This window comes from Solanum lycopersicum, chromosome 8, assembly GCF_036512215.1.
Source record: "Solanum lycopersicum chromosome 8, SLM_r2.1".
NCBI lineage: Eukaryota > Viridiplantae > Streptophyta > Magnoliopsida > Solanales > Solanaceae > Solanum > Solanum lycopersicum.
This window is the reverse complement of record NC_090807.1, coordinates 58073262-58085321: the sequence shown is the minus strand read 5'-3', so window position 1 is coordinate 58085321 and position 12060 is coordinate 58073262. Positions and strand designations below refer to the sequence as shown.

The 12060-nt window shown below is 32.1% G+C and overlaps 1 long non-coding RNA gene across 1 annotated transcript; it reads right to left on the bottom strand.

Annotated features, from left to right (window-relative positions):
* Window positions 1-989: 989 nt before the first annotated feature.
* LOC104648856 (uncharacterized) lies at window positions 990-2268 on the bottom strand. Its single transcript, XR_011211213.1, has 2 exons — window positions 1548-2268; window positions 990-1348 (listed from the first exon to the last, which is right to left on the bottom strand). It is a non-coding gene; the product is annotated as an uncharacterized lncRNA (long non-coding RNA).
* Window positions 2269-12060: the final 9792 nt, after the last annotated feature.

Below are 12060 nucleotides of genomic sequence, written 5' to 3'. Positions count from 1 at the left end.
AATTAAATGCGACTAAAAACTTCTTTTGCGAAGTGTCTGTCTCTTATCCATGAGGAAATGTCGTTTTGCACCTTCATGAAGTTGTTGAATAAATAGCAACTTCCATTCTTGCCAGAGTCAATAATGACTATTTCCATCCCAAATAAAATACAAAAGTTATACTTTTTTCGTCTAAAAAAGAATAGTCTAATTTAATTTAGAAGGGATTTTAAGAAAAAAAAAATTTAATCTTGTAGTTCTAAATTAAAATTATGTCAAATATATCAAAATGTCATTTAATATTGTGGTCATAAACACATCATGTGGAAAGTTAAAGTTGAAGTGTTGCCAAAAATAATAAATGAATTGTTATTTTTGAAATAGACTAAAAAGAAAATTAGGTCATTCTTTGAAACAGATAAGAAATTCAAAACAAAACAAAACTATCGTATCTTTAACACTTTGTTATATCATTATTCACCATTGTATTGTACCGTTATCATACTTACAATATTTGTTTTGATTATTACTTAAAATATTGTATTATATTGTTCAATTTCGGATGTTCCCCTTGTTACTTAATTTTTTTCCAATTATATCCTTACATAATATTTCATATTACTATTTTGTCCTTTTGCCTATATTATTTAATTTTAGTTAAACCTCATCCTAGAATAATTAAGAATATTTTAGTAGACTTATAGATTACAATAAGGTACGATACAATCAAACCGAACAATAAAAATGTTACTCCCGCCATTCCATTTTATGTGACACTTCGCATTTCGAGATTCAAACAAGTCTATATTTGACCGTAAGTTTTTCATAGATCTTTTTAATATTTTCAATTATCAATTACTGTGACTTATAGTACTCTTTATGTAGTTTACAAATACATAAATTTTATTTCAAAAAAATTGAAAATTTCATACGCAAATGTCCGGTCAAAGTTAAACTGTTTGACTCTCGAAAAAATGAAAAGTGTCACATAAAATGGGACAGAGGTAGTATTAAACAACCGCAAACAATATAATCTATCCAAACATTATATCTACCATACAGTAAGTACAATACAATACTATACATCATGAAACAATAGATAACAATGATCCGAGCAAATTGTAAAAGAACAAATCCAAGACTTGCGGTTTTAAAAAAATTCAAAACAGACGAAAACCACCTGTATTGTTTATCATAAAACAAATGAAGAAATTAAAAAGAAGCGCACACATCCTCCATAACAATAATTAAGAAACAAAATGCTGTTTCATTTTTCAGCCACAGCCTGCATGTGACTGAGTCCTATTACTTCTTCACAATCCACACCTCCTTTCTTTCTTTGAATCCCATAGCAAGAAAGTTGAAAACCCTAATCATAATAAACAAGATGAATAAATTATTAAGTTATCAACACGAAAATGATAGTATATTTTATGTTATATACTATAGAAAAACAATATAACTCAAAGCGGAGGGAATGGGTAAAACAAGTTGATTTAATAACTACCTTTTCTTTGCGCTGTAGAGCCACCCCTAGTATATGTATCAATAATAAAACTTGTTCATACCTTAGACGAGAGAGCTGAAGAGATGGTTGGGGATGAATCACACGGATGATTGATCCGTCTCCATCAGTAAAACCATTGTCAACGACGATGATCTTTGGGAAATATACGAACGTCTGTGGAGTCAATCGCTGAATAAATTTCCCGTTTATATGAACCTCAACGGTAGAGGGCCTACCAAAGGACTTATTGCGGGCAAAGAAGGTATGCGCCGCGATAACCTTTGTGCTCAACGGGGCGATTCGGATCACAAGTCCGTATCGTCCTGGAAGTGCATGAAGGAAACTCTCCTTAAGATAGACAGCAGTGGTGCCACGGTTTTCTACCTGGACCACCACTTCTAGAAAGTTCATCTTAGAGATGAGTTTAGTCTTACTGATACGATCCACCGAGATAAGATAGCTTCAATACTAAAATATAGAAATTTTTGGAGATCGAGCCTAGCAACAGCTCCACGGAGGTGCCGGTGGTAAGATCATGATCGGGTGGCGAAGTTGTAGTCGTTTGTTCGAAGTTGTAGAGACATAATTATGGTTCATATGAAGATGAATCAAATGAGGTTAATTTGATTGAAGCGACGATGTACAAATAATTTATGTTAATGAAGTGTTTTTTTTCAATTCATTCACAAAAGAGATATGTAATTAATGTAATAATGCACTATCCATTTTGAACTATTATATAAGAAATGAAGAAATGAAAGCTAGTAATTAATTCATTTTCTGAATAAAGCAAATAACAATGATAGTTGCTTAATTGGCGACACGTCAAGTCAATTTAAGATTACTTGTAAATTAATAAATTATATCTCTTTAAATTAAGTCAATATTGCCAAGAAAGTCTTTCTTTTTTTTTCTGCTTTGACATTTCTACTGTATGGTTCATACGCATGCATTAATAGGTCAGACATTTTGATTTTTCAAATAAAATATATTAGTAAATCCTGGTAGTCACTTTTTAATTAAAAAATACGTCCATAATTACCTGGAAAATTGCCTTTTTTAAATTTGCATCTTCCCTTTTATTGTGTGGATGGGTGCATGGTTTATGACGATCGCAATGCTGATGCTAGATTTATACATTTAGAGAAATTTTCTTAAATAGCACTATTAAATAATGCCCCTAATAATAGATTATAGAAAGATTATTTTTTAAAATTATATATACACATACATACATATTTTCTAGTTTCATACATACACACAAGACGACATACAATGATATAAACAATTGTATGTACGGTGATACTAATAGGACATACACAACATATATGTATGACTTGTGTGTCATATTACTCATAAAATTGCTTCAACCACCAAATCAATTTATTTTAATTAATAAAGAGTATGACATCAATAATAGATTTTACTATAGTCATTTTTCACATTCATATGAGTTTGGGCGGTTTGACACTCTCAAACCCAAGCCTACACGAAACATATATTAATTTTTGTTAGATTTTAGAATTAACAATACCTTAACTTCATCATTAAGTGGCAACACGTCATGAAGTCTATGAAATAATTTGTCACCAAATAAGAAACAATGGACAAAAAGTGAACTTAGACGGATTTTTTACTCAAATTCATATAGTTTCAATTGGAAACAAGTTATCTTGGTCGGTTACACTTGAATAAAAATTATTATATTATAATATAAGAGATAGCAAATCTTAAGATATTAAATTATAAAAAATACATTCTGTTATTAAACTATATAAATTTAAAAGAAGAAGTAAGTAGGAAAAAGTGAAAAGACTTCTTATTTCTCTTGAAGTATATTCAGAATTCATAGATTTTACACAAATCTTATTTACAATGAAGGAAGACCCTTTATTTATAGGGAAAACCTTACTTGGTCCTTAAGTAGGATTCCTAACCATATCCTACAAGGAATTCACATAATTAGATATTCACTATAATACAAATTGTTTATAACACTCCCCCTTGAATATCGGTAGATTATATGCCTCGTTAAAACCTTACTAGATAAAACCCAGTGGGGAAAATATCTAGTGAAGGAAAAAGAGTACATGTATCTAATAATACGCATTATGGATGCACTATTAAAAACCTTACAAGGAAAACCCAGTGGGACAAAACCTTGTGAGGAAAAAAGAGTACATCGCGTATTCACTCCCTTAAAGACAACATCAATTCAGAGACTAGAATCTTCGTTTTTCAAGCTTATGCACCATCTTCTTGAAAGTTGTAGTTGATAGAGACTTGGTGAATAAATCAACAATAATAAACAGACCTTTTGCATGTTGATATCACCATTTTTGGGAGCTCATGAATGTAGAAAAACATTGACGAAATATGCTTTCTTCTATCTCCTTTTTATGAATCTTCCTTTCAGGGTTAAAGATTTCTCCAAGTTCCTTACTTTAACTTCTTTAAGCAAATAATTTGTTGTCTTTAGAAAACTCTTCAAGAGTTTCAATTATAGTTATCAACTTGCATAACAATACTTGTATATGTTCTATGCATTTTGAATCTATTCAATCCTTATGAGGATGATAAACAAGTTTTTCAAAACCTTATATATGCTAGATTTCGAACCCATTGGATATTTTCATATTAGTTTTGTCAAGTGACAACATTCAATATTAGATGTATGACATCTTCTAGTGCCTAGATTGCAAGTCAAATAATTTTACGCTTAGCAAGATGCATCATTCCACTTTTCACTTGAAAATTATTTCTACACAAACATGCTTTAATAGATGTAGAATTCATATATTCATAATCTTTTACATTATCGCGCGCTATTGTATCCAAGATATCGTCAACGATATACCATTTTGTATCGATTTACAATACGACAAAACTTATTGAGATTTCATCAGGTTTCATAAAGTGTTATGTTGTAGGCTCCCCAAGAGCACATTATCTTATTATGATAATTTTGATTCTTTGATCCCATCCCTTTTTTCAAGGATTATTTTATTTAGAATTGGTTAATCTATTATATTTCATGCATTTCGTAGACTCTATCCTTAAAGGACATTCAATAAGAGTTTTTACAACTCTTGTGTTGCTTCTGATCTCCCCTTTATGTTAGATAAACTAACATATATCTCAATATTTGGAGAGTCTATCCTTGTGCATCAATGTATATTCATTGCTTATACCACATATCAAAATAATCAAATGAAAAATATTTAGTCCCCGACCATAAATTAATTGAAAGAAAATTTGATCATAATTTATCGGTCTGATACGTACAATTACTTTTGTATGTAATATCGTATTTCATATCAACATATGAAGCTTTATTTTCATAAACAATGATTTTACTATTTGAGACATTTAGTGTCACACCATCTTGAGTATTTATCAATATTATCATGATAAATTGTCTTGATTACATATTCTGAAACTGTGATCTTAACTGAATTATTTTTGCGCAAACAATTTCGTGAATGTCAAACTACATGTTGACAACAAACGCACATGTGATTATCTTATAAATGCATATTTTTATCATATCACATGATAGGTGAACGGACCCATATTCACCTTTTATACTTTTCAGAATTTAGGGATTTAGTCCTAACTTTAGTTGATCCAATCAACTTTATCACGAGAACAAGCAACGCAAAGAATTCTTGAAGAATGTTCTAGTTTTTCACTGTATGTCCATTACTCAGTATGCACATCTTTGGGATGACCAAATTATTCATGCCAACTAATAAAATTATTAGTACTCATAAACTCCAAGTTTACTACACCATGTGCCTTTTGCTTTAGTAAATTTCTGATTTACTATTATATTAGTAAATTTTAATTTTATTACTCCAAGAGTAATTTTCAAATTTATTTCTTCTCAATTACTTTACCCTTTATGTGAGTCGTGATCCACAAAATATATCTAAAGTATTTCTCATTTTCTCATTTATAAAATATATATATTAGATTAATTTTTTTAAAAATAATTGTAGATCTTGAGTTTTTCACTTATTCGCTAGTGGACATGAACATACATATTACAAAAAACTCTCTACGTGAGAGTTCTTTTCTCCTTAAAGTGGGGGCTGCATATATGCCTATTACATACAAACAAGAAGATAACTATTCACGTTTCCCATTAATTATCCATGTTCACCAACTTTCATTCAAAAAAAAAAACAGTAAACTGCCAAGTTTAATCCCTTTAGTTCAATCTCGACTCTGTTTTTCCCTTGTTGCTTTATAATTCTCATACAAACCAAATTATGCAAAACTCATATAAACAAATTTTCAACTTACGTGCACAATGCTCTTAGGATGGCCAACGACATTACCGATCGACTTCACAAGTTTATTCTTACGGAGGAGGAAAAGGACTCAATTGAGATTGATGTTCAAGATATCATGTCGAGCATGGAAAATTGTGAAGTAAGTCTTCTCGGAAAGGTGATAGCAGACAAACAAGTTAGTGTGTTAGGGGTGAAAAATACAATGACGTTGGTTTGGGGAAGTCCTGTAGGACTTAAAGTCTTACTTGTTGGGAGGAATCTCTTTCAGTTTGTTTTTCGATACAAAGATGACATAAAAAAAGTGTTGTATGGAACACAAGAATTTTTAACCAAACTAAGTCATTATATAAAACAATTTACCAAAGTAATACATTTTTCTAAAATTTTACAAAACTAGTATAAACGTATTTCACGGTAACGTTTTAGGGTATATTCTTTTTTAAAAAAATAACAGCATTAGGTTGATATACGTTATTGTAAGTAACGTTTTACTTCTAGAACGTTATTTTAAGTTTTAAAAAATAAAATATATCCTAAAACGTTTCTGTGGAATACATTTTAGAAAGACTTAGTTTGGTTAAAACCTCTGGAACACAATGGCAACCAGAACTCCATACTAAGTCTTACATATTTAATATATGTGAGATTTGGCTCCAAGTCTGGAACATACCACTACATTGAATATCGTAAGGAGTAGGCAGTAACACTTACATAGGTGATTTCTAAATGTGTTATCCCATAGATACACCATTTGATATTCCTTGTATCAAACTTAGAAACCATTAAAAAGTCCTTATGTCTTTATCCTAGTTACTAAACATTGTCTCATCATGAGAATGGACCATAAAATAATAATAATATTTTATTTTATTTTTCCTTTGACAATGTTGAACCGTCATCAATGACTTTGTTTTATCTCCTTGAACCTAGATCTTGGGATCTCCAGTCTTCTAGGTAGAGTTACCGCCACGATGACTTGTTCTCGGCCATAGTCTCATTCCCGTCGATGATTTCTCAACTCCCTCTCTATTTAGGCCTTTTGTAAGTGGATCCGACACATTATCTTTTGACTTCACATAGTCAATTGTGATAATTCCACTAGAGAGTAGTTGTCTCACAGAGTTATGTATTCGTCTTATGTGGCGAGACTTGCCGTTATACATAATGCTTCCAGCCCTTCCTATTGCAGCTTGACTATCACAATGTATGCATATAGGGGCCATTGGTTTGGGCCAAAATGGAATATCTTCTAAGAAATTCCGGAGTCATTCAGCTTCTTCACCTGCCTTGTCTAAAGCAATGAATTCAGACTCCATTGTAGAGCGAGTTATACATGTTTGTTTGGATGATTTCCAAGATATTGCTCCTCCGCCAATAGTAAAAACGTATCCACTTGTGGATCTTGTTTCAGTTGACCCAGTAATCCAATTTGCATCACTATATCCTTCAAGAACGGCTGGATATCTGTTGTAATGTAAAGCATAGTTTTGAGTGTCATCCAAGTATCCCAAAACTCTCTTCATTGCTAACCAATGATTATGATTAGAATTATTTGTGTATCGACTCAGTTTACTGATAGCGCAAGCTATGTCTGGTCGTGTACAATTCATGACATACATTAAGCTTCCCAATACGCTAGCATAGTCCAATTAAGACTGACTTTCGCCTTTATTCTTTGCAAGATGAAGATTTACATCAATTGGAGTCTTTACCCTTTTAAAATTCAAAAATTTGAATTTTTCAAGTATCTTTTGAATATAATGAGTTTGAGACAATGCTAGACCGTTAGGAGTTTTAAGAATTTTAATTCCTAATATCACATCAGCAAATCCTAAATCTTTCATATCAAACTTACTAGCAAGCATACGCTTTGTAGCTTTTATATTAGCAATGTCTTTGCTCATTATAAGCATATCATCTATATATATGTATAAAATAACTTCCTGATTTGGAGTATCTTTAATGTAAACACATTTATCACATTCATTGATCTTAAATTCATTTGCCAACATGGTTTGATCAAACTTTGCATGTCATTGTTTTGGTGCTTGTTTTAGCCCATAAAGTGACTTAATAAGTTTGCACACTTTCTTTTCTTTACCAGGAACTACAAAACCCTCAGATTGTTCTATGTAAATTTCCTCTTCAAGCTCTCCATTTAAGAAGGTTATTTTCACATCCATTTGATGAATTTCAAGACCGTATACTGCAGCTAGTGCAATTAACATCCGAATTGATGTAATCCTAGTCACTGGCGAATATGTGTCAAAATAATCAAGACCTTCTTTTTGTCTAAAACCTTTGACAACAAGTCTTGCTTTATATTTGTCAATAGTTCCATCGTATTTCATCTTCCTTTTAAAGATCCATTTTGAACCCAACGGTTTGTTCCTTGGAGGAAGATCAATCAACTCCCAAGTATGATTGCTTAAGATTGATTCAATTTCACTATTAACAGCCTCCTTCCAAGAGGTTGAGTCGCTAGACAACATTGCTTCCTAGAATGTTTGAGGCTCACTTTCAAGAAGAAATGTTACAAAATCTGATCCAAATGAAGTAGATGTCTTTTGACGTTTACTTTGTCTTGGACTTACTTCATTTTGCTCATTCTCTTTTGGTTCTTCTCTGGGTTGTTTAGATCCCCCACTAGATGACTCAAGTCTAGTTTTATACGGATAGATATGTTCAAAAAATTCAGCACTATCTGATTCCATTACCGTATTATCATGAATATCCGGATGTTCTGACTTATGAACCAAAAAACGACATGCCTTACTGTTTGTGGCATATCCAATGAATACACAATCCACAGTCTTAGGTCCTATTTTTACCCTCTTAGGTATAGGAACTTGGACTTTGGCTAGACACCCCCACACTTTGAAATATTTCAAATTGGGTTTTTCTACCTTTCCATTTCTCGTATGGAATTACATTTGTCTTTGAGTGAGGCACTCTATTAAGTATCTGATTTGCTGTAAGGATAGCTTCACCCCACAAGTTCTGTGGTAAACTTGAACTTATAAGTAATGCATTCATCATTTCTTTTAAAGTTCGATTTTTTCTTTCTGCAATTCCATTAGACTGAGGAGTGTAGGGAGCAGTAGTTTGATGGATTATTCCATTTTCTAAACATATTTCTGCAAATGGAGATTCATATTCTCCACCTCTATCACTTCTGATCATTTTGATCTTTTTATCTAACTGATTTTCAACTTCAGTTTTATATTGCCTAAATGCATCTATTGCTTCATCCTTACTATTTAGCAAATAGACATGACAATATCTAGTGCAATCGTCAATAAAAGTTATGAAATACTTTTTCCCACCACGTGATGGTGTTGACTTCATGTCACAAATATCAGTGTGAATCAATTCTAAAGGATTTGAATTCCTTTCAACAGATTTATAAGAATGTTTAGCATACTTAGATTCAACACAAATTTGACATTTTGATTTATTGCACTCAAATTTTGGCAAAATATTTAAGTTAATCAGTTTTCGCAAGGTTTTGTTATTAACGTGTCCCAAACGTTCATACCATAAACATTTAGACTCAAGCAAGTAAGAAGAAGCAAAATCTTTATTCATATCAACTGCAATTACATTGAGTTTGAAAAGGTCATCACTAAGGTAGCCTTTTCCTACATACATATCATTTTTGCTTACTACTACTTTATCGGAAACAAATACACATTTAAATCCATTCTTGGTCAGAACTGGAATTGAAACTAAATTTTTTCTCAATTCTAGAACATATGAGACCCTATTCAAAGTCACCACCTTGCCTGATGTCATCTTTAATAGGACTTTGCCCGTTCCTTCCACCTTTGCAACAGCGGAGTTTGCCATAAATAATTTTTCATCTGTAAGTGTTGGAGTATATGATGAAAATAATTCTTTGTTGGCACAAACATGACATGAGGCACCAGAATCTATCCACCATTCTCTTGGATTTCCAACCAAGTTACATTCTGAAAGCATTGCACAGAGATCGTCCATTTCTCCTTTGGATTCAGCCAAGTTTGCTTGATCCTTTTTTTTCTTGTCCTTCTTAGGACCCCGGCATTCATTAGCCCTATGACCATATTTACCACAATTAAAGCAGTTTCCATTGAATTTCTTCTTAGGAGGATTGCTTTTTGAACCAGATGCTTTCTTTCTTTTCTTTAATTTTGTGGAATCTTCTTCAACAAAATTTACTCCAGATATTGATGAATTACCACGTGACCTCTTTTCTGCAGCCTTATTATCCTCTTTGATTCTCAACCTTACTATGAGATCTTCAACAGTCATCTCCTTGCGTTTGTGTTTCAAGTAGTTTTTAAAGTCTTTCCACAATGAAGGTAACTTTTCAATAATTACAGCCACTTGAAACGCATCATTCTTGAACTTGGGTGACGACAGTCTTAATGTCTATCATCTTAAAGTCCAGAAATTTTGCCACAATGAATTTCTTCATTTCGGCATCTTCTGTTTTGTACTTCTTTTCTAAAGCATCTCATAGTTCTTTTGAGGTTTTTGCATTGCTATACACATTGTACAGATCATCTTGCAGACCACTCAAAATATAATTTTTACACAAAAAATCTGAGTGTGTCCATGCTTCTATTACCAAGAATCGTTCATCAGCCGGAGTTTCATCTGACATAACAGGAACATTTTCATTGATGAACTTCTGCAGTCTCAACGTAGTGAGATAGAAGAACATCTTTTGTTGTCATCTCTTAAAGTCGACTCCAGAAGAATTATGTGCAACCGTTGTTGTTGCAGCACTTACTGTTCCAGCATTTGTTTGACTTGAATTAGTCATTTTTTTCTGTCACAAATGGCAGATAAATTAAGTATTTAAAATATTAACAATAAAAAACAAATCTTTACACAAACTGTTTCTGATTTAACGATAAAGTTTTTATGTTCTTTTAATCGTTAATCGAATAAATTTTAAAAATTCAAGCAGAATAGAAAACCAACCATAAAGGTTTTAATCTCCAGAAACCTCAAATACAAAAACTGTTAAATTTCTTAAGATTGTTATAAAATTGTTATTCTTACAATAACTTGTATTTATGAAGTTAATGAATAGAAATAGAAACAAGATGAAGCAGAAAAAATTTAAAACAGAAGAATTAATCCGAGTCCACAGAAACTACTGTGTGTCCTTAAGAAATTTTATCCCCACACTATACCTAAGGTTATGGATTAATTTCTCCCAAAATAAAACGGATTAAACCTGTTAAAGAAATAGCGGTACCTCAAACTTCTTTACCTTCAATGAACTGAAAAACAGCAACAAGTCACACAGACTCAGTCTATCGACACTTTGATTTTATTTGAGAGAAAAATAAATGCAGAGAAAGGAAAAATTTTCAGTGATTAAAAAATCAAAAATTGACTTCCTTTTATAGCCATTTTCAGCAAGGAACATGTCTGTTCAGTGAAATCTGTTCAGACCCATTTTATCCAGAAAGTTGTGTCTTTTGGAAAAAATAACAACTTTTCAAAAAATTGTGTCTGTTAGGAAAATAACTACTTTTTGGAAAGTAACAACTTTTCGGAAAGAGTAACAACTTTTCAGAATGTTACCGTTACCTGCAAATTTATAAGAAATGACTTTTCATTTGCACTTTGCAAATGACTTTTCATTTTCTCTCCAAAGTAGTTCCCTCACTTTTGATATTTTCTCTTTTCTTTTCTCATTCACACTTGCTAAAACCCAACATGTTGTACATCAGGAGCAGCACGTTGAACTGGAAGAACCCGTTTTTGCCAACACAATAGGAGACAGAGAAGCACGAGAATATAATAGGTTAGCGAAGATGGACTTGGGAGATACGTTTGATCATGATGATATCGAAAGATGATTCAATAAACAAAAAGAGGCAGAAGCAAGACTACAAGATCTGAATGTTACCAACCAAATGATGCAAGAGGAGGCTGCAAAATCGGACACTAATTAAAAGTCAACAGGTATTCTCTACTTCTCAAAAAATGTGTAAGCATCTTCCGTAATAGGGACAACAAAAATAGCTAATGATCCAACTTCGAAAAATATTATTGCTAAACAAAATGGTCACAAGAAAATGGAAACAATTGATCTAAAAAATAATTTGTTTCATGTGCAGATTACTGATGGGTGCAATCAAAATTTGGGGGGTAAACGTAAAGGTGATGATAATCAGATGAACAACAAAAGTTCTAAGAAACAAAAAGATGCGGTGGATCAGGAAGCCAGCCCCAAATGGCTTCCCACTTCACAATGAAGACTTTGGTGTGGAA